The sequence below is a fragment of the Taeniopygia guttata genome, chromosome 31, assembly GCF_048771995.1.
Source record: "Taeniopygia guttata chromosome 31, bTaeGut7.mat, whole genome shotgun sequence".
Taxonomy (NCBI): domain Eukaryota; kingdom Metazoa; phylum Chordata; class Aves; order Passeriformes; family Estrildidae; genus Taeniopygia; species Taeniopygia guttata.
The window spans coordinates 3,132,447-3,153,616 of NC_133056.1; the positions used below are offsets into that span (position 1 = coordinate 3,132,447).

The following is a 21,170-nucleotide window of genomic DNA, read 5'->3' on the forward strand; positions in this document are numbered from 1 at the left end:
CCACTCATAGAATCCTAGCATGGTTTGGCTTAGGAAGGAACTAATGACCATCTCATTCCATGCCCCCTGCCTTCCACTATGCCAGGTTGCTCCAAGCCCTGTCCAACTGGTCTGGAACACCTCCAGGCATGGAGCTGCCACAGCTTCTCTGGTCAGTCTGTTCCAGGCTCTTTCCAATCTCACAGAAAAGAATTTCTTCCCACTCTCCTTCTAAACCTGTCCTTTGTCAGGCTGAACCCATTCCCCCTTGTTCTCTCCCTCCAGAGCCTTTTCCAAAGTCCCTCTCCAGGTCTCCTCAAGCACCTTCAGGCATTGGAAGGAGCTCAAAGGTCTCCCTGGAGTGGCTCCAGCAGCTCCACATCCTTCACCAATTCCAGAAACCAACCAGAGTTCAATAAATAAGAGACAAGAACTAGGTGGTTCAATCATGGTTACCAACACACGGAAATGACACAGGAACCCTCAAGCCCTGTGGTTCTCTGAGACCAGTTCTGCATTCCTCCCACGCTGAGGGAGGGCATCAGCAGGAGGGATCAGCACTGCCAGGGCAAAAGGTGGCCTCTTTTCATGGCCCTTGAAACTGGACATGTGAAATGAGGTACACAAAGCCAAAGGCCAGGTGGACCTGTCATCTCTGAATGGCTCTTTACAGTCTTCCCAGGAACATGAATGACAGTCACTGTTTTGCCAGGGAAACATCATCTGTTGGGAATGTGGTGCAGAAAATGTGCTTTCTGCTCCTCTCAGAGCCAAAATTCCCACCCATTCTTGTAAGTCCCTCTAAGATAAGGACCCTGTTCAGCTGAGTGACAGTGAAGCAAAAAAGCAGCCCAGGAATGCATTTTCCTGCTCACAATACCCTCCATTCACATGGGTGACTTCGCACTGGCACACAGGAGTAGGGAAGGAACCCAAACACATCGTTTTACATAAAATCAGATGTGTTGAGGGTTGGACAGATCTCACAGGGATATGGAAACCTCCCCTGAAAACCCAGTCAGGGAGAGCCTGAGCTCTTTTGTGGCTCTAGGCAGGAAGATGCTCAGGATCTCCCAGAGAGGCTCAGCAGGCAGTAGGATTGTGCCTGGATCTCGCTCTGGAAAGGCCAGTGGCTCAACTGAGAGCTGTGGGAATGATTTATAATGCACTGAGAGGGGGCACAGTCCTGCAAGGGTCTTTCATCAGGAGCAAAGAGCAGCCTGGAGGGTGGGGAATGCTGGAGCTGTACCACTGTGTGCTCATCCTTCACCTTAATGGGGAGCTGCCCCCAAAGTTGCTATGTATCACTTTTATGGTTCTCCTGTTGGGTATATTTTGGAGCAGCTGTTTTCTGTGGCTTTTCATGGTGGGAAGCAGCCATTTGCCTGCTGTGATATCCTCACAAATAATACTAACTCCTCATTCCCTTTGGTTTTATTTGTGTTTTTTTTAATCCATTGGTTTGATTGGTTTGTGTGGGTATGTTTGCTTGGGTTTTTGTCTGTTTTGCTTTGAGATTTTTTTTGCTTTTTTATAAGTGAGAGGTGAACTTGGCATAGCCAAACTCAAGAAAATGTACACCAGGCTTGACTTTCCAGAAATTGCTTTTGGCTGGCTTTAACTTCATCCTCCAGGCTCAGGATAACCAGTACATTTGCAGATTTTCCTCTGCAACATCAGCTTGCCCAGACTGTGTTCCGTGTTTCACAAATGGAGAAGAAAAGGGATATTGTGCCAAGCTTCATTTCAACCTGCATCAGCATGAGAGAAAAAAAGAAAAAAAAAAGAAAATATTCACCAGTTAGAGCAGAACCAGTGTCCCACCATCTTCCCCTCCACTGTTATTAATTTTGTACATTTAGAGGCAAACCTGGGCCTAAAGCTTCCATCGCTCAGTTCCTGATGCAGGACTGCAAGGGTCCCACAAGAAAGGCTGGGACAGAGTGTTCAGAGTGTTCAACAGGGCCTGTGGCAACAGCACAAGGGGCGATGGCTTTCAGCTGCAGGAGGCTGATTGAGGTTGGATCTCAGGCAGCTGCTCTTTCCCACTGAGGCTGCTGAGGCACTGGCCCAGGCTGTGGATGCCCCATCCTTGGGAACAGGGCTCTGAGCACCATGGTCTGGGGGAACGTTGCTAAGCATGGAACCAAAGGCTCTCTAGCTCAACTGTCACGTCACAATCCACGTCCCACCTGGAACTGCCAGCAGCCAGCAAGCAGCACAACACAACTGTTGGCCCTGGGCTCAGCACACCCTGCACTCTGCTCCTGCCCGCTCCTGCCACCCTTCTTGTTCCTGCCCCCGGATACCCCCATCATCAGTTTCGATAGCTGCCTAAGGCCTGGATTGTGTCATCCATCCCTGCAGGATGTTCACATTTGTCCTGAGGAAGGTACGGTGCCATTCCATGGAGGTGGATCCCCCCATCTGCCCGGGTGGGCTGGAGTTCTGGGGGGATGGGGTGGGACAGGGACCCCACTCTGAGGTTTTGCTACCTCTGCAGGCTGTCGCAGACAGAGAGGAAGAGATGGAGGTGGACATCCAGACTGATGGAGAGGAGAGGATGGAAGTGGATGGAGAACACACTGAAGAGGAAGAGATGGAGGTGGATGTGGAAGAGGAGATGGATGTGGAAATGGAAGAGTACACTGAGGACATGGACATTGATGAGAAAGATGAAGAGGAGGCCATGGTCCTGGGATGAAGACCGGTGCCAGCAGCAGGACAGGTACGTGGTCCCCACAGGACGAGTGGGTTCCCTGCAGCCAGGCTGGGGCTGGGCTGGGTGGTCCCTGCTCCGGCCACACAAGCCCCATCCCAGTGCCTGGGGCCCAGCCCCCAGCCCCAGCCAGCCTCAGCTCTGGCAGCAGGGTCCCACTGTGCCAGCCTGGGGACACACGGAAGAGCCCTCTGTGCCTGACTGGAGTGACCATGGCACCTGCTTTTCTTCCAGGACTGATGGAGATCCCGCACAGAGACGGCGCCCTTTTGTACATAGTTTTGGAGTTTGTTGTTGCCTTTAGGATATAGGTTTTAGGGCTTTGTTTTGTCTTCTGTAAATACGTTTCAAATATTGTTGTTAGATATGTTCTTAGGTATATACATTCAATAAATTTTTGTTATTACAAATATTCTTACAAAAGTTAATGTGTTCTGTGTTTTCATTGCTTTTCTTCTGTAAATAAACAACCCTGATTTTTCACACCCCAGTTCTCTTTCCATTTGCTTCAGGCACAGGCAGTATTGGCAAAGTTGTGTTTTCCCCTTGCTCCAGGTTCCCAGGGCGGGAGGTTCATGGGGGAGCTGGCACAGCCACCCCAGGAGTGGGGGTACCTGCACAGAGGGGTCCCACTGGCAGAGGTCACTGTCTCCTTGCAGTCTCTCTGGACACACTTGGGAGCTGCAGGGGCAAATCCCAGCGTGCCCGGTCCCGTGGGATCCCATGTTGGGACTCAATGTCCCAGCCAGGGTGAGCACTGCTTGTGGCCCTGGGCTCAGCATGGCAGGCCTGGTGCTCACACCACTGCAGACTTCAAGCTGGCCATGCACAGCTCCGTGTTTCTCCCAAAAATATCACTGCTGCAGCACCTGGGGTTCCCCAGTGCTGGCCTTGTTATCCCTACTGCATGGAGGATCGCATGGCATGGCAAAGGATGGATCCCATGTGGCATCCAACCTGCCCTGATCCAGGCTGGGCACCAGCAGGGGAAGGTGCAGTGCTTTGTCTGCACTGCAGTGTTTTACTTATTAAAAGCCCCCCTGAAAGGTATCCCAGCACATTCTCTCGCTAGGGGAGGAAATAACACAGCAAGGTAGGGCTGATGTGGAAAATTAATATCATCACATCCCAGGGGCTCACCACCCCTTTCCACAGCACTCCTGGATGGAAAGCTGCTGCAGGGACCTGAGGTCCGTGCTGGGGAGCAGCAAATCCGAGTGTTGAGCAGGCAGGGTGCCAGCAGCTGCTCCTGCTCCTCCTCTGAGTCACTTCCCCCTTACCTTGGCGAGCAGAGCCAGGAGCACCTGAGAGCAGCTCCAGCACCCCAGAACGTCTTGTTTCCTGTTACTCCAGCAGCACTCTCTGATTACACATTCTCCCCCTGCTGCTAATTAATTAAATAAAATCAGGAGCACGTTAGCAGATGCAGAAGGGACTCACTCGTTGGCACACGCTGCCTCTGACCCCCTCCACAGCAGCCCTGAGGAACAGAACTCTTTTTCCTCAGCATTTCAGGGCTGGTGTTCCCCCTCTCCCAATTTTTGCCCTGTTTCTGGCAGAAGGCACCAAAATGAAGTTACTTGCATTAGGAGGGAATGTGTTTTGGGCTGATTTTGGACAAAAAGCTGGGTCAGGCCTCATCCGTCTCCCTGAGGCCTTGGGCTGCCACACTCTGGGTGGGAGTTTCTGCAGCAGCACCTGATCCTCTGCCAAAAAGCATTAAAAGCTGATTTCATCTCACAGCACTAATTACTTCTCATAGGGCTATTGATGCTGCTGAATAACTCATTAAATTCCCTCTGACCTGCCACAGCTTTGGCTGAGGGCACAGGGCCCTTGCAGGCCCGGGTGCCTCATGAAAGCCACCTCAGTGCCACCACACAGGCAGCGTGTGGCAGGGCAGGCTCATCCAGGACACCATCCACAGGGTGCAAAGAGAATGGAAAGCTCTGTCAAACATGCTCTAAAATCAGTCAGAGAAATTGTCCTTGACCAGCTGTCTCTCCAGGCCCTGCTTCCAGGGCTGGCACCAGCAAATGGGCCCTTGTGTGAATAGATCTGTCAAAGCCCACAGGAGCAATTCCCATCCCAGCCCTGCCTACTCAAAGTGGCATCATTTTGGTACCTGACTACTTCCAAGGTGAAAGCATATTCTCTCTAATTTGCTAAATTGACAAATTTACTCCTCTCAGGAGACAGTCTCATTTCCATCTTCTACCTCTTTAGCTTTGTACACTCAGTCTATAACATGAAAAGATTTTACCTTAATTTCTTCTCCAGGAAAGAAGTCATTGATCTTTTATTTGTGGCACTTTTATTTGGCATGTTGTCTACAAAAATCCACTGCTCATCACATCGAAGGTTCATCCAGTAGTGCCAACTACTCCAGCACTGGAAATCTATAGTGGGATGGGTGGAAGGAACAGGGTCAAAATGAATGGGTTTTCTCAGAGGAAGAAGCAGAATCTGGGAAGACAGCACAGCTTTAAATTAGGATATCTGCTGTGCACGGCAAGAAAAAACACAAGCCATTCCTCATCCTGTCTCTGGATGTGATTCAACCCACCGTCCCCAGCTCTGGAAGTGTGGTGCAGAGTCTGGTCCTCACTCCCCTGGCAAATGACAGAGATGAGCCTAGCCTAGATGATCTCAGCCTAGAATCCCTGTGGATTAACAGCAAGAACTCCTACAAGATGTAAGTCATGTGTTTGTAACAAGCACAGCATCCACTGGCAGAGAATGTTTTGCTCTTCATCCTTCCCACTCTCCAGGAATTTCTCTAGGAAATTCCACTCTCTAGTGTGGATAAAGCAGTAGAGATGGAAGGTTCTGTGTGCCCCAAAAGTCATCAGCCTCTTCATCCCACAGCTCTCCCACTCACAGCCATCAGTTCTGTGCAGAGCGGGCACAAACTGGTCACTACTGGCACTGCCTGTGGTCTGAGCTGGGAACTGTGCATCACCATCAAGCTTCAAGTGCTTTCTAGTGGGAAGTGTTTTACACAGTTCCCTATAGATTCTGGCTCTGGGTCAGTCCCACAGCAGCTCTGGGGAGTGTTTAGGTCAACAGGGTCTCCCAAAGCTGGAGCTGGAGCTTGGGGCCTCCTTCCAAACCACAGCACAGTAAAAAATATGTACTAAGGTCACAATGAAAAATCCTCTGCTGAGCCTTCTTCAGTATCTGTCAACTCCTAATTCTGATTGTAAAATGCTATTTAGGAAGATCAGACTGATCAAAATCAGGACATTTTTGTGGATTTTTGTAAAAATGCTTTTTGAAGCTTTAAGATGGAGGGAATTTCACCAATGTCATTATTCCTCTTACAAGATTTTCAGCAACCGGTTACTTTGACTTTCCACTCTTATGTCCTGCCAACTTTTACCTGCCCAGAGCCACTTGTTTTGCTGACAGCTGCCATGCCCATGCACCATTTGCTGAGCATCACCTGCATGAGGCCTCAGGAGCTCACTGAGGAAAACTCACTCCTTCATATTCTTTGCAGAAACAGGGAAGATCTTGCTTGCTCAGTCGAGCACTGGAGGAGTTTTCTGTTCAAACCTACTCTGTGTAGCATCACTGATGTATTTTTGACTCAGAGAAATCTGTTTATTTTCTGCCCTTAAATAAGGAGTGAGCAGCTCCATGAGTAACACCACGGCAGAGGAAACACAAACAGGCTGTTCCTCAAACAACATCTCTGAAGGGATTGTGCTCTGCTTTTCAGATGAGATTAAGAGCTCAATTACAGTAGAGAAAGAAGCTTTCATTAAATCACACACAGAACATAATAAGGACAAATTACAAAGCTTCAGAAGCAAATCTGTGTCAGACTGCTGGCTAAGGAGGCCTTCAGTGGTTTCTCCTGCCCTTCTGAAGAAATGAGTGCTGCACACCTCATCTCACCATGCTTTTGAGGAAAGCTCACAACCAGAATCCTATCAGGCATCCAATTCTTTGAACAGTATAAGCAACTACCCCCTCATGATTGTAATGAGTGGGGTGAAGCCTCGGGTTAGTGCTGATGTGCACAGGTTAGAAGTGCAATAGTTTGTTCTGCTAGCCCAGGAAAAGCCCAGAAGCTCAGTGTTGTCTCAGTCCCATATTGATAAGAGGAGATGCCATGGAGTTTAAAGAATTGTAAGTCCCAGCAGCTGAGGGATGAATCAACTACCCAAAACCAGACCCTGGACATAACTGTTTAATTCCAGCATTCCTGCCATACTCTCCTGTCTCCATGCAAAAGTCTCCACCAAGAAACCTGCAGATAAGGAGGTAAGGAAAGAACAAGATTCAAGCCCCTCACACGGAGGAGAGAGTTCAGAGACCTTCCAGCCAGAGGAATCCCTCCCTGAGCAGCCAGGCTGCCCAAACTTTCAAAATCAAAGATCCAGTGTGCAAATCCCAGGCACACGAACCACAGGCAGAAATACCCACTGGCCTCTGGATTTGCAGGTGACTGTACAAGTGTGAACCTGGAGCTGAGGGATTGGATGTTTTTCCCTCCCAGGAAACCCAAGGCACTGCATGGCAGAGCTCAAGGTGGAGAGCAATTGGTTACACGGCTGCCCAGAATCCTGCACCTGGGAAAGGGGAAGTCCAGGTTCAGTCACAGAGTTGTCACCACTTGATTTTTCTTCCCTTGTTATTCTGCTCTCCTGGAATATATTATGGTTAATTAAAGGCACTTAGCTAATTGGATTGTAAGCAGGTGCTGGTTAAAACAAGCCACTGTTCCCCTTTGAAATGCCAGACAGGAGATTCATTAAAATTCCCTTTGAAAAGACATCCCCAAACTCCCTGATCTGTTGATGAAAACAGTCAAGGAAAAGTCAAGGAAAAAAGAACAAACAATGTTTTTCAGGAGGTTTCACAACTCAGGCAACTGCAACCCCCATCGAGCATTAGGATTGAGGATTGGCATTCCCACACCAGGAAACCTTTCAAAGACTCATAAACTTTCACTGAAAAGCAGTTCCAGGATGCACAGAGTTGAACAACAATCCCATGAAGACAGAATATTTCCATCAAGGCTGGGATGAGATGAGCAGGAGAGGATGACTGGGGCTCTTCAAAAGCCAGACCTCAGAGCTGAGGCAGCATTTAATCCTGATATCCCTCTAGTTATCCAGAAAAGGATCAAGACATGTAAGGCAGCTCAGAAAGCCAGAGTGCTCAAAACAGCAGCGTGTACAGAGAAGGAAGAAGAGGAAATACAGCTGGATACTTCCTAATGCTCTTCTTTGGACTGACCTGGTGTCTGGTGCAGCAAGTCACAGAAAACGTGCTCAAGACATGGGTGCCAGAACTGAAAATGCTCACTGATAAGCAACAGAAAAAATGAAGAGCATATAAAAGTGAGAGTAGTCACAAGGACCTGGAGAAGAAAGAACCCCAAAAGGCCAAACATGATGTAATATCATGCATAATGAGAGAAAAATACATGTTGCTATTCATCATGTATCCAAAGAATTACAGAATAGTTTGGCTTGAAAGGGACCTTTAAAGTTCATCTGGAGTGACAGAGGATTGATATCAAGAGAAAAACAGTATCTTAACTGCCAGGGGAAACTGTATTGAAAGCAGCCAAAAATTAGAGCCAAAACAGCAACATCTTATCTTTGAACTAAAGACTTATCAATAACTAATGCTGTCTGCCACTGGGGGACACACTAAACCAGAATCCCTCCATGCCAGTTTTCCCATGCTGTGCTATCAGAGCTCTCCCTGCTCCCCAGCCCCTGCAAGAACTGGACTTTTTGATGTGACCCCAGCATGGCAGCAGCCCACATGAAACTCCACCTCAGAGAAGAGCAGCACCACTTCTCCAAAATAAGGCAGTTTTTACCCGAACATCAAGCAACACTAAACTTCTCTGGGAAGCACTGGGTGCAGGATAATTAGGGACAGAAAAGGGATGTGTCTGTGGAGCAGAGAGCTGGTTTAAATTCTCATTAGGTTGTTAACAGCTGGTTTCATTAGTCTGCCTACAGACAATCATAATTACTTAGTGGCTACTGCAGGGTGAAATGCCATTTCAGTTTATTAGCATTCTCAGAGCTGGAAACCTGTCAGTGAAATTATTTTTAAAGTAGCTTGTAAAGCTTGTCTATTCTCAAAGAACTGTCAGACTGATAGACCAGGGTGTGACATTTATGCCCCAATAAAAGGAAGTTTGAATGCAGTTTAATAGTGCTTGAAATGTTCTGCTCTGAGAAACTCTCCCCAAAGTCCAGGTGGACCTTTCTCCATTGGAACTCATAGAAATTAGCAGAAGCTGTAACTTTGGCATTACTTTTACAGGAGCATTTATAGCCCAGGGGTCAAGACCAAAGCCATAAAATGCTGCTCAAGCCCTGAGCTTTCTCAAACCAGAGGTAAACTTGTATCTAAAGGTCTGTCTGGAGCCCAGGACTACTAAATTTGCTCAGTAGAATTCTGTTACAAAGCTTAGCCTGCAATGAAGGTAGATTTTTATCTTAGCTTAGTTAAATATTCCCCCTAAACCAGGATAAATTATAATTTCCCCACTATCATTCATTATTTGTCCACTCCTAATTACTCTTTCTTCTTGCCCTAAGCACCATCCTTATTCATACAATAGGTTTGATGGTTCCCATTAAATTTATTATTCTACAGACATATGTTGGATTAAAGTTTACCCGAATGAGAACTTTGTCCAGCTCCTGCCAGAACTAATGGTGAAGATATTTCAGTTTATTCAAAGGAGTTGTTATCTCAGAAAGAGGATCATGCTTAAATTAGAAGAAAAGTTCTGCCAGAAAGAGTGTTCCTTTGCTTCCCCCAAATATCCACTAAAAGCCCTCAGTCAGGTAAGAGCTCTTTAAATAATTTCCAATATTCACTACACGGCCAATTAGTAAGACAGTTCTGACCCTGCAGTGCAATTAATGACCATCTCTGACATATTTCTTACATGTAGTTTTTTCCCACATTTCCTTCAACAGTAACTGACCAGGTGCCTTGCCCTTTTTATCTCCTGTTTAACCCATTTACTCTCATCCTCCATGGCACAGCAGAAGATGTTTCCAGCCTGCACCAGCCACTATTTCACAATTCACCCATAAAATCCCAATCTTTTACACTTCCACCTCTTCATCTTCCCATCCACGGAGGGGAGCCAAGGTCAGCCAGATGCAAACGAGGTGTTTGAAGCTGAGCTGTGATGAGGCAGTGATTGCTTGATGAGCACAGGAGGAGGAAAGGTCTTGGCTGTGCCTTGGTTCTTAAATCATCCTCACTTGTGCAGGGAAATTAAGGGCAGAGCAGTGATGCTTCTCTGACCACTTTCCCCATAGCATTTTTCCTGTCACAAAGTCAAAGGCAGGCAACTCACACATATTCTTTTACTCTGACTCCTACTAGGATAGGGAAAAAATAGGATAATAGGAAAAAATATAATTATTAGGGATTTTCATTGTGTGAGCTCAGGATTCCCCACACTTTTGCAACGGGGGAATGTTCAACAGGCAAAGGCTATGAGAAGGAGCTTCAAATGTCCAAAATCCCAGTAAAAATACTTTTTCCTATGGAACCCTTCACCAAAGCTGGTCCCACTTCAGGCCCTTTATACATCCATTTCCTGATGTGCATCTCCCAGTGGGGTGTTCCCAATGCTCCAGGAACCCAACACAAACCTTACAGCCCCACACAAACACACCCCAAGGAGCTGCACCCTTCCCTCCAAACCTGGGTACCTGCCACAGCCACCTCTGTGCTGACTGAGCCTGTTTCTCCCCAAAACAAGGTGCTCAGTTTATCCTCAAAAAAGATAAAGGCCAAGATAAAATAGAAAGGATTTCAACCTTGAAAAGATTGACTACAGCATCCTTGTCTTCTCCAAAAAAGCCATCATTTCACAACTGTAATCTCCACACTGAGACTTTATTCCCTTAAAGTGTCCAAGTACACAGGCAGGATCCAGGAAGGCACTGAAGGGAGTCAAGTTGAACCCCAACGAGCTCTCAGCTCCCTGTGAAAGCTCAGACAAGCAGTAGAGAAAGAATTAATGCTCCCATTTCTGGCATCTAACAGCCACAGGGCAAGTGAAAAGTTGGTTTTAGAGAATGAAGAAAAAGCACTAAGTAATAAAAGGTGAGAAAAATCCATCGCTCACACAGGTTAATGAAGGAAAAGCACTTGAAGAAAAAGAGGTAGATGGAGGAAAAAAAAAAAACCACAATTGAGAGTGTCCATGACACCCAGAGCCAAAGCAAGCCCAGGGGATCAGGAAAGAGGTAAGCACGAGCTCCAAACAACAGCAGAAATGTAGGGAGAGCTCTGGAGGGAACAAAAGAAAGAGGCAGCCTGAAGAAAGGAAGAAATGCCTCACCACAGAGTGTTTTGGGTTTTTTTATTAAGCGTCTCTTATATCACGTGGTAGAAATTCAGAAAAATTAAGGTCAGGAGAGGCATGGTTTATTTGGAACATTCCTGGAACATAGCAGACAAGATATATCCTTGTGCAAATTATTCCCTGCAGCACTCACATCTTTAATTGCTGCTTTTCCTCCTCCTGGGGAAGCAGGGTTGCTTTATTTACTCCAAGCAATATTTTCTCCCTCCTCCTTGGCAAAGAACAAGCTCCCATCTTGGCAAGTGCTCACTGGTTTACTAAATGCTCATCACACCCATGCTAAGGAGAGTGGAGCTGGTTAATTTATCACTTGCTACAGTGATTAACTTGCCCAGCTGCCAGGTTCAAGAGCCCCAGAGTGCCTCAGGTTAGAGAGGATCACAGAAGGAAAAGCTCCATTGAATTAAGCTGCTGCCACACTGGCCCTCTTTGCCTGTCAAACACATTCAGCTGCTCTGGCACTGCCCTGTAAAAATCCCCCTTAAAATACAAGTGAAAATCCCTCATCACCTGTGAGGAAGCACAGCTGGGTTCTGCTCAGGGCATTTCAAACTACGTGAGGTATTTGTGACCTCCCCTTGCAAAGGCAGCATCTCAGGAAAACCAAAAGTTTCTTTTCCTGCACTCACCATACTCAGGACACCTTCCCCTAGACCAGGTTGCTCCAAGCCCCATCCAACCTGGCCTCGAACACTTCCAAGGGTGACACAACCACAGATTCTCTGGAGCCTGTTTTGCTCCTCGCCCCAACTTAGCAGCCTCAGAGATCAATTTCTATCAAATATCTACATTTTTCTAGGAAAGAAAGATGGCAAACCTTGTTTGCATCTGACTTTGCAAAATCAACACGAGAACTTCGGACAGACTTTTCTTATTTTTCCCCATTTGGTGGAACATTTTCATTCTGTTGTTGTTTGGAGCAGTATTTTAATATATCTGGCTGAGGCTGCTTAAAATAGTACATCTTAAAGAAGAGACTTGTGTGAGGGGTGGAAAACTGAGCTCTTGCACATCCGGTGCTTCTGTTTGTCCTAGGGTGACATTATGGTGTTTGTATCTCCAATCGTGTGTTCTGTTTATGTTTGATTTTATGTTCTGTGCTTTCAGAACTGACTCTGAAAGTGAAGGTTTGTTTTGCCTTGTTATCAGCTGGTTCACCTCCCCCCATAGTCTGCTGTCTAGAAAAGGCTGGTGCTGGCTGGCTGGCTTTTGCTTTCCTTGCTTGCTTTGCTTGCTTGCTTTGCTTGCTTCTGCTTTTGCCTTTGCTTCCTAGTTAGTTTAGCTAAGCAGTCCAATTCTTTCCCTGGACTGTTGCTTTTCCTTTCCTCTTCCTGAATACCATCCAACCTGCTCTGGACTGGGATCTGGGAAACACCAAGGAACACCAGGAGCCTGCATTTTGTGATCTGCAGCAGCCATCCCCAGTGCTGGAGAGCAATCCCCAGCGTCCAGACCCAGGCGACCACTCCCAGGAAAGACTTTCTGGATTTGTTCATCTCTTCAGAGTGGTGAAAGAGTTTTGTTGTCATCTGGTGTTGTTAATTGTTTTGGTGCTGGGGAGTGCTTTGTTCGTTGAATAAACAGGTTCTTTTCAACTTCTCTCTCAGAGGAAATTTTTCCCTGAACCAGGTGGGTGGGGAGGGGCCGTGGGGGTTTATTTCCTGGGGGCTCCTTTCAGAGGGTTTTCCCCAAATTTGCCCTAAACTAGGACAAACTAAAGTTGAATTTTATGCTCTATGAGCTAAATACAATGCCAAACCTTCTCCGGGAGGGGAGGAACGGGCACAAAGTAATTGGTTTAATTTGGATAATGTGGTTTATAGAATATTGTCCTAGGGTGACGTTATGGTGTTTGTATCTCCAATCGTGTGTTCTGTTTGCGTTTGATGTTATGTTCTGTGCTTTCAGAACTGACTCTGAAAGTGAAGGTTTGTTTTGCCGTGTTATCATCTGGTTCACCTCCCCCCATGGTCTGCTGTCTAGAAAAGGCTGGTGCTGCCTGGCTGGCTTTTGCTTTGCTTGCTTGCTTGCTTTGCTTGCTTGGCTTGCTTGCTTTGCTTGCTTCTGCTTTTGGCTTTGCTTCCTAGTTAGGTTAGCTAAGCAGTCCAATTCTTTCCCTGGACTGTTGCTTTTTCCTTTCCTCTTTCTGAATACCATCCAACCTACTCTGGACTGGGATCTGGGAAACACCAAGGAACACCAGGAGCCTGCATTTTGTGATCTGCAGCAGCCATCCCCAGTGCTGGAGAGCAATCCCCAGTGCCCAGACCCGGGCAACCACTCCCAGGAAAGACTTTCTGGATTTGTTCATCTCTTCAGAGGGGTGAAAGAGTTTTGTTGTCATCTGGTGTTGTTAATTGTTTTGGTGCTGGGGAGTGCTTTGTTCGTTGAATAAACAGGTTCTTTTCCACTTCTCTCTCAGAGGAAATTTTTCCCTGAACCAGGTGGGTGGGGAGGGGCCGTGGGGGTTTATTTCCTGGGGGCTCCTTTCAGAGGGTTTTCCCCAAATTTGCCCTAAACTAGGACAAATATTTTGGTGCCCAACGTGGGGCTCGAGAGAGTGGAAAAAACCCTGATGTAATCAAATTTTTGTTCCAATTATTTTGTGTGGGTATGGAGCAGTTACTGGTTATGTTGTTTGAATTAATATTGTCTCTAGGGGTGAAGGCCTGCATGTGTCTCTGGTCCCTAGGGGTTTTTGAGATCTTAATCCCCCTGTGGTCCCTTGGTGTAAAGACGTTTATTTATATTCCACGGACAGATTCAAGCGAGATCTCTGTGGTTGCTCTTGGAGGATAAAGTTTATTCAGGACGCAGAGAGGCTCTGCCTCGAGCTGCCAGACACAGCACATGGCTGGGCCTCGGGTGATGGGGGAGGGGAGAGACAGAGAGGAGAGCAGGGACTCCCGGAGGACTCTCCAGGAGGGGAAGGGAAGATCCAAGAGGGCGTCCAGCCCCCCGGAGAGCCTTTATCAAAGGGGGCTCCAGGGTGGGCTGGAACAGGACCTGGGCCAATGGGGTCACAGGCACCTGATGGTTCAGGGGAGGGTTACAGATGTGGGGTGAACCATACATTCTGGGGGGTGAGATGGAACAGTCCATTTGCTTTTGGACCCCGCTGTAGGTGAGGGTAATTGTCCAGCCAGTAGGGGGCGTTATATTCGTCCTGGCTGTACCATTGTGGTTCTTAATCATATTTATCTACCCTTCCCAACATCTCCCCTGTTTTCACTGAACCATTTGAAATACTAAATATTGACTTAATAACTATTTTCTGCACACTCGGAGGTGTACAGGGTATTGCTACTAAAACTATACTTATTTCTACTGGAACAGTCAAGCTTATTTTACAGAGTTCCTTTAGCTAAGGTGCAAGGCTCAAACTATTAAGTAAACTGTGTAGCTGAGATGGCCTAATTGTTATCAAATCACTGATTATAGTAGGGGAGGCATTGTCAGAATTTTTTGGAAAAGGTTTGTTAGGGTTTGTGTTAGATATATAGGTGGTCTTAGAGCTTGCAGGCTTGGCTAAAGCTACTCAGGCATTTGTTTTTGGTTGAATTACAAGTAAAACTTCAATACAAAAACCGAAACAGAAGAACAAAAACAACATGCACGCATTAAACGATAAAAAGTCCATTTTTCTCTCGATGACGCAGCGTGGTTCAGGTCTGGGTGCTGGCTTCTTGGCTTGTGCTTGTAGAGGAACTGTCTGGTGTGGGGGTGTCAGCAGATTTCGGTGCATGGTAAGGCTTCACGTTCTTTCCTGGGACCCACTTAAGTCGTCCACCTGTGGAAACACAAGAAAAACCTTTCCCCCACGTTAGACTGTGTGGACTTTGTATATGTCCTGAATCTAAGATTTTGAGTAAAGCTGGGGGGTGCCCTTTTATTTTTACTTTTTTGGTGTTCAGGAAATGTCTATAAATTTGGAGGCGAGGCTCTCCTGCAGAGCTACTTAGAAAATTGTGAGCATATAGAGCCTCATTCAACCTCTTTTGAGGTGTAGCCTGATCTACTCCCCTTTCCTTTAGAAGTAAGATTCGTTTTAGGGTTTGGCGTGTATTTTTTATGGTAGTTTTTAACTGTGGTGTAAGATAGGAAAAGGAGATACCACTGTCCTTGAGTACTGGTAGGACTTATTTCACCTCCTGAGAGGGGACATCTGTTCGCTGGCTGAATACCACTTGCAAAGCTTGGGGGTGCAGACTGTTGTCTTTGCAGCTATTATATTTGATTTCAGGGCAGTTTTTCAGTTGAAGATTGCTGGCACTTTGTTGAGAATTTGGTGAGACTGGGATAGAAAGGTTAGAGTTTGCAGGGGTAAGATAGTTCTCTGTCTGACCTTTGTTTGTAGAAGCTGCAGTCACAATGTTGCTTTCACCTTGTTGAGGCATAGTGTCTCTGTCAGGGTGCGGTGAGGAGCTGCTAGTGTGGGAGGCAGGGGCTGCTGCCAGATGAGGCAGAGGAGCAGGAGGGGTGGAGGTCGTGGGCAGCAGCACTTGTGTGGGACTGGCATTTTCGGAAAGATTTTTTGTAGCAGTGGCATTGGGTGCTGCGGCAGTGTGAAGATCCGGCGGAGGGAGAGATGCGGAGGGATATGGTGATGGTTTCGGCAAACCAGGAAGTGGTGCCGGCGTTGGGGGGTTCCGGGGCTCTGTAGCCAGAGGCAGGGGCTGTGGCACCGCGGGGGGATGGGGGGGTGGGGACGCCGGGTTTGCGTCTGCCGGGGGGGCCGGCTGCGAGTCCAGGAGGCGGGCGGGCAGCGGGGGCACGGTGCCGGCTCCCGGGGCGTCTCTGGGAAATGCGGGCGGTGCGGCGGCCGCGGCCGCGGGGGTGGGGTCAGGGCTGCGCGAGAGGGAGGGCGTGGCCGCAGGAGTGGGGGTCGCCTGGCCCGGAGCCGGTGCCTGGTCGGCGTGTTCGCCGGACCAGGGGGCTTCCGGGTGGGTCGGGAGGGCGGCCGCGGAGGCGAGCGTCTGCAGCGCTTGCAAAATCGCAGCTGACTTTTGAGACTGTGCTTGCAAAATAGCCATTGACTGGGTTTGTGCTTGCAAAATGGCTGTTGTTTGATTTTGTAAAAGTTCGGCTATAGTAGCCACCATAGCCGGGACAGGCAATGCTGGGGGGCCGGGCGGGGGGGAGGCGGGACCCGCGGAGTGGTTTGGGGGGGAGGAGGTGGCCGCAAGGGCGGGTTCTGGGTTGCGGGGGAGGGGGGGGGCGGCTGCGGCAGGGAGCGCCGGTCGCTCAGAAACCGGCGAGTCGCCAGCCGCCTCGCCGTCATTTTCGCCGCAGCGCGGGGTGGGGGGGCGGTCCGGCGGGGATTGTTGAGCCACGGCGGGGAGCGATTTGGCTGCTATCAGCGGCTTTTGAGAAGCGCAGAGCCCTGCTAACACTCTATAAGCAGGGAGCAACTCGCAAGCATAGGGGTCCCGCCGTGAAATGTCATTAAACAGTGTATGTCCCACGGACTCCCAAAAGTCTCCACAAAACACAGCAGAGCGCTCGGCATATGGGAACTTAAGTAAGATCCATTCTAGGAGTTTTCATAGCTCTTTTTTAGGCAAATTACTATTATGGCTACGTAATAAGTGGTTAAGTTGCTTATAGAGATCTCGATCATCTGCAGAGTGGGACTGTCCCATTTTTAAACCAGTGTGGCTCACCTCGGTGTCGCAGGAGCGGGATCCTCTGTCAGGTTCCGACGTTTACTGCAGTCGGTGCTGAGGGCTCACCGCGGGGTTTCTCCAGAGCTTCAGCGCGGGCAGTGCTAAGCAGTGCTCGCCTGTGCTTTGTGTACGTGGCCACGTGGCGCGGCAAGTCTCGTCACAAAGCCTTGGGTCGCCGCGGAATCGCGGCGATCGCCTGTGCTCGGAGAATAACGGCCAGGAATCCTAGAAGAGCTGTAAGAGCTCGCTACTATGTAACGAGTCGCTGAGCTGTAGGATGGCTTCGGGACTTTTTAAAGAGCTCCGGTTCGTCACTGCCTAGCAGCAAAATGCCGTGCTCGCGACAGCGATGGAGAGGAAATACCTGGTTATTTAGTTAGTGTTCATGGAAAGGTGTCCTACAGGTAGAAAAGCTGGAAAGCATCCAGACCGGTGCAGTTGCAGGTCACCGTGGGTTCGTAGTCGATGTTGGGTGCCAGTCTGTAAAGACGTTTATTTGTATTCCATGGACAGATTCAAGCGAGATCTCTTTGGTTGCCCTTGGAGGATAAAGTTTATTCAGGACGCAGAGAGGCTCTGCCTCGAGCTGCCAGACACAGCACGTGGCTGGGCCTCGGGTGATGGGGGAGGGGAGAGACAAAGAGGGAGCAGGGACTCCCGGAGGACTCTCCAGGAGGGGAAGGGAAGATCCAAGAGAACGTCCAGCCTCCCGGAGAGCCTTTATCAAAGGGGGCTCCAGGGTGGGCTGGAACAGGACCTGGGCCAATGGGGTCACAGGCACCTGATGGTTCAGGGGAGGGTTACAGATGTGGGGTGAACCATACATTCTGGGGGGTGAGATGGAAGAATCCATTCGGCTTTTGGACCCCGTTGTCGGTGAGGGTAATTGTCCAGCCAGTAGGGGGCGTTATATTCGTCCTGGCTGTACCATTGTGGTTCTTAATCATATTTATCTACCCTCCCCAACAAAAGACAATTAGAGAATACCATGTTAATTTAAGAAGGACAATTAGAGAACATCATGTTAAAATTAATGTGGACAATTAGAGAACACCATGTTAATTTCAGGAGGTCAATTAGAGAACACCATTGTTATTTAACGAAGACAATTAGAGAATACCATGTTAATTTCAGGAGCACAATTAGAGAACATCATGTTAAAATCTTTGAGGACAATTAGAGAATATCATGTCAAAATTAACAAGGACAATTAGAGAGCTCTGTGTTAAAATTAACAAGGACAATTAGAGATCACCATGTTAATTTCAGGAGGACAATTAGAGAACGCCATGTTAAAATTAACAAGGACAGTTAGGGAACACCATCTTAATTTCAGGAGCACAATTAGAGATCACCGTGTTAATTTCAGGAGGACATACTAAAATGTCATCAGAGGCTGTGAAACAGCAGGGTGGAGACACACGAATAAATAAAATAAAATAAAGTAAAACAACACAAAACAAAATAAAATAAATAAAATTTAAAAATTTAAAAAATAAAGTAAAATAAAATAAAATAAAATAAAATAAAATAAAATATAAAAATCAAATAATAAATCCTGACCCTCAGGATGTCTCTGAGCTAGAGAGTGAAGGGGTCAGGCAAAGGAGCTCCCAAAACATCAGAAATTTGAAAGAATGTTTGAGTAGTGTGAAAATCCCCGATGTATGATTGGCGTTTGGCAAATATTAAAATGAATACTGAATGCGATATGTGTTATGTTGGAGAGATATGCAGTATTAATCTCTTAAATTTGGCTGTATTAACATTTTTTAAATTTGGCTGTATTAATCTCTTTTTCATTTTAATAGTGCTGTATTAATCTCTTTTAAGTTTTGCTGTATTAATGTCTTAAATTTGGCTATATTAATGTCTTACATTTTTCCTTTATTAATCTCTTTTAAGTTAAGTTTTTCCTGTATTAATCTCTTTTATGTTTTTCCTGTATTAATCTCCTTTAAGTTTTTCCTGTATTAATCTCTTTTAAATAGTGCTGTATTCATTCTTAAATTTGGCCGTATTCATCTCGTTTAAGTTTTCCTGTATTAATTTCTTCTAAATTTTTCCTGTATAAATCTCTTTTAAGTTTTGCTGTTTTAATCTCTTTTCAGTTTTCCCTGTATTAATCTCTTAAATTTGGCTTTATTAATATCTTTTAAATTTTTCCTGTATTAATATATTTTGAGTTTTGCTGCATTAATCTTATTTAAATTTTGCTGTATTAGTCCCTTTTAAATAGTGCTGTATTAAATTAAGTCTCTTAAATTTTGCTGCATTAATTTTGTTTAAATTTTTCCTGTATTAATCTCTTCTAAATTTTTCCTGTATTCATCTAAGTTTTCCTATATTAATCTCTTTTAAATTTTTCCTGTATTAATCTCTTTTAAGCTTCCCTGTATTAATCTCTTTTCAGTTTTCCATATTAATATCTTTTAAGTTTTTCCTCTATTAATCTCATTTAATTATTCCTGTATTAATATTTTAAATTTTTCCTGCATTCATCTCTTTTAAGTTTGTCCTGTATTAATCTCTTTTCAGTTTTCCTGTATTAATATATTTTAAGTTTTTCCTGCATTAATCTCTTTTAATTTTTTCCTGTATTAATCTCTTCTAAATTTTTCCTGTATTAATCTCTTTTATGTTTTGCTGCATTAATCTCATTTAAATTCTTCCTGTGTTAATCTCTTTTAAGTTTTTCCTGTACTAATCTCGTTTAATTATTCCTGTATTAATCTTTTCAATTTTCCCTGCATTCATCTCTTTTAAATTTTTTCTGTATTAATCTCTTTTCAGTTTTTCCGTATTAATCTCTCTTAAATTTTTCCTGTATTCATCTCTTTTCAGCAGTGTGGCACACACACTTTTTAGCCTAGAGCACAATATTAAAAGAACAGCAACAGACACCAAAATCTCAAAAAAAAAAAAAAAAATTATTGCCTCCTTCTGTGGAAATCTCAGATTTTCAAAGATTGATTTAAAAGATGGGGGGGAAAGCTAAAATTTAAGCTCCTAAAATTTCAACACAACGAGTTTTTCACAAATAACGAAATCATGAATATGCACGCGCCTCAGCGATGTCACCCCGCTGGAATTATTCTCCTTTTTTTATCCTATTGCCATTATTATTATTATTAAACTTTAAAAACTCCAAACCATGAATTCTGTTCCTCGCACTTTCAGACCCAAACTCCCTTACTTTGAACCCAAACTCACTTTTTCACCCCAAAATCTTCCCCCTGCCTCCCTGGGTTCACTTTTGAAGGTCGGACTCCCGTTTTTTTTTAAATCCAGATTCTACTTTTTAGGTCCAAACTGCTCAATTTTAGTGCTCAAACCCCAAACTATGGCCCAAATTCTCCATTTTTGGACCCAAACTCCCCCTTTTGGGGTCCAGACTTCCCATCTAGGCACCCAAATTCCCCTTTTTGGGGCACAAATTCCCGATTTTTTTGGTTGAAATTCTCCCTTTTTGAAACCAAATCCCCCTTTTTCGGTCCAAATTTCCCCCTTTTCTTGCTCAAATCCCCTTTTTTGGGCCCAAATTCTCTCTTTTTGGACCCGAATGCGCCTTTTGAGCCCAAACTTTCCCTTCCTGGACACAGATTCCTCCTTTTTGAGCCCAAATTCCCCATTTAAGACCCAAATTCTATATTTTTTTTTTTTACCCAAACTCCCGTTTTCACCCCAAAATCTCCTTTCTTGGGCCCAAATTTCCCCCCTCGATCTGCTGGGTTGAGCTGTACTCCCCGCTCTCTTTCGGGACTACATTTCCCATCGTCCCTCTCGCCGATTTCCGGTGTAAAGCCCGCCTTTTTCCCTTTTCTCCTGAGGCGACTTCCGGCCGGGTGCCGCGCTGGCGCCGCCATGTTCCTGCAGTGCTAAGAGAACGAGGGCGGGGAGCGCGTCTACACCCTGCGGGTACCGGGCGCTTTTGGGGGATTTAGGGGAGGACTCGTAGGGGACCCGCGGTGTTTGGGTGTCCGCGGTGCGTGCTGGGAGCGATGCGGGTCAGTTTGGCTGTGCTCAGGGGGGAATTTGGGCTCTCCCTGACGCTCTGTCCCCACAGAAGGTGTCCCCGGACGGGGTCCCCACACGCTTGGCGCACCCCGCCCGCTTCTCCCCCGATGATAAATTCTCCCGGCACCGCCTGGCCCTGAAGCGGCGCTTCGGGGTTTTGCCAACGCAGCGAGGCCGGACCCTGCTGTGAGGCACCCCAGAAATCCCCTGAGGAGCCCTGAGATGGCCCCGAGCTCCTGGGAGGGATCCCCGCCATGAGAGAAGGTCAAATCACAGTGCCAGCAGACTGCACGGAAATGAGGGGAAAGGAACGTTTTAAAGAGGAGGAAAAATGAAATATTAAAGGTCGAGGGTCTCTGAGTTTTGGTGACCAAATAACTTGGGGTTTTCTTCCTGTTTTGGGGGTATTTTTGTG

At 46.6% G+C, this 21,170-nt stretch overlaps 1 pseudogene; it reads left to right on the top strand.

The window, feature by feature from the left end:
- Nucleotides 1–20,602: 20,602 nt before the first annotated feature.
- On the top strand, nucleotides 20,603–21,133 carry LOC140681102 (H/ACA ribonucleoprotein complex subunit 3-like; annotated as a pseudogene).
- Nucleotides 21,134–21,170: the final 37 nt, after the last annotated feature.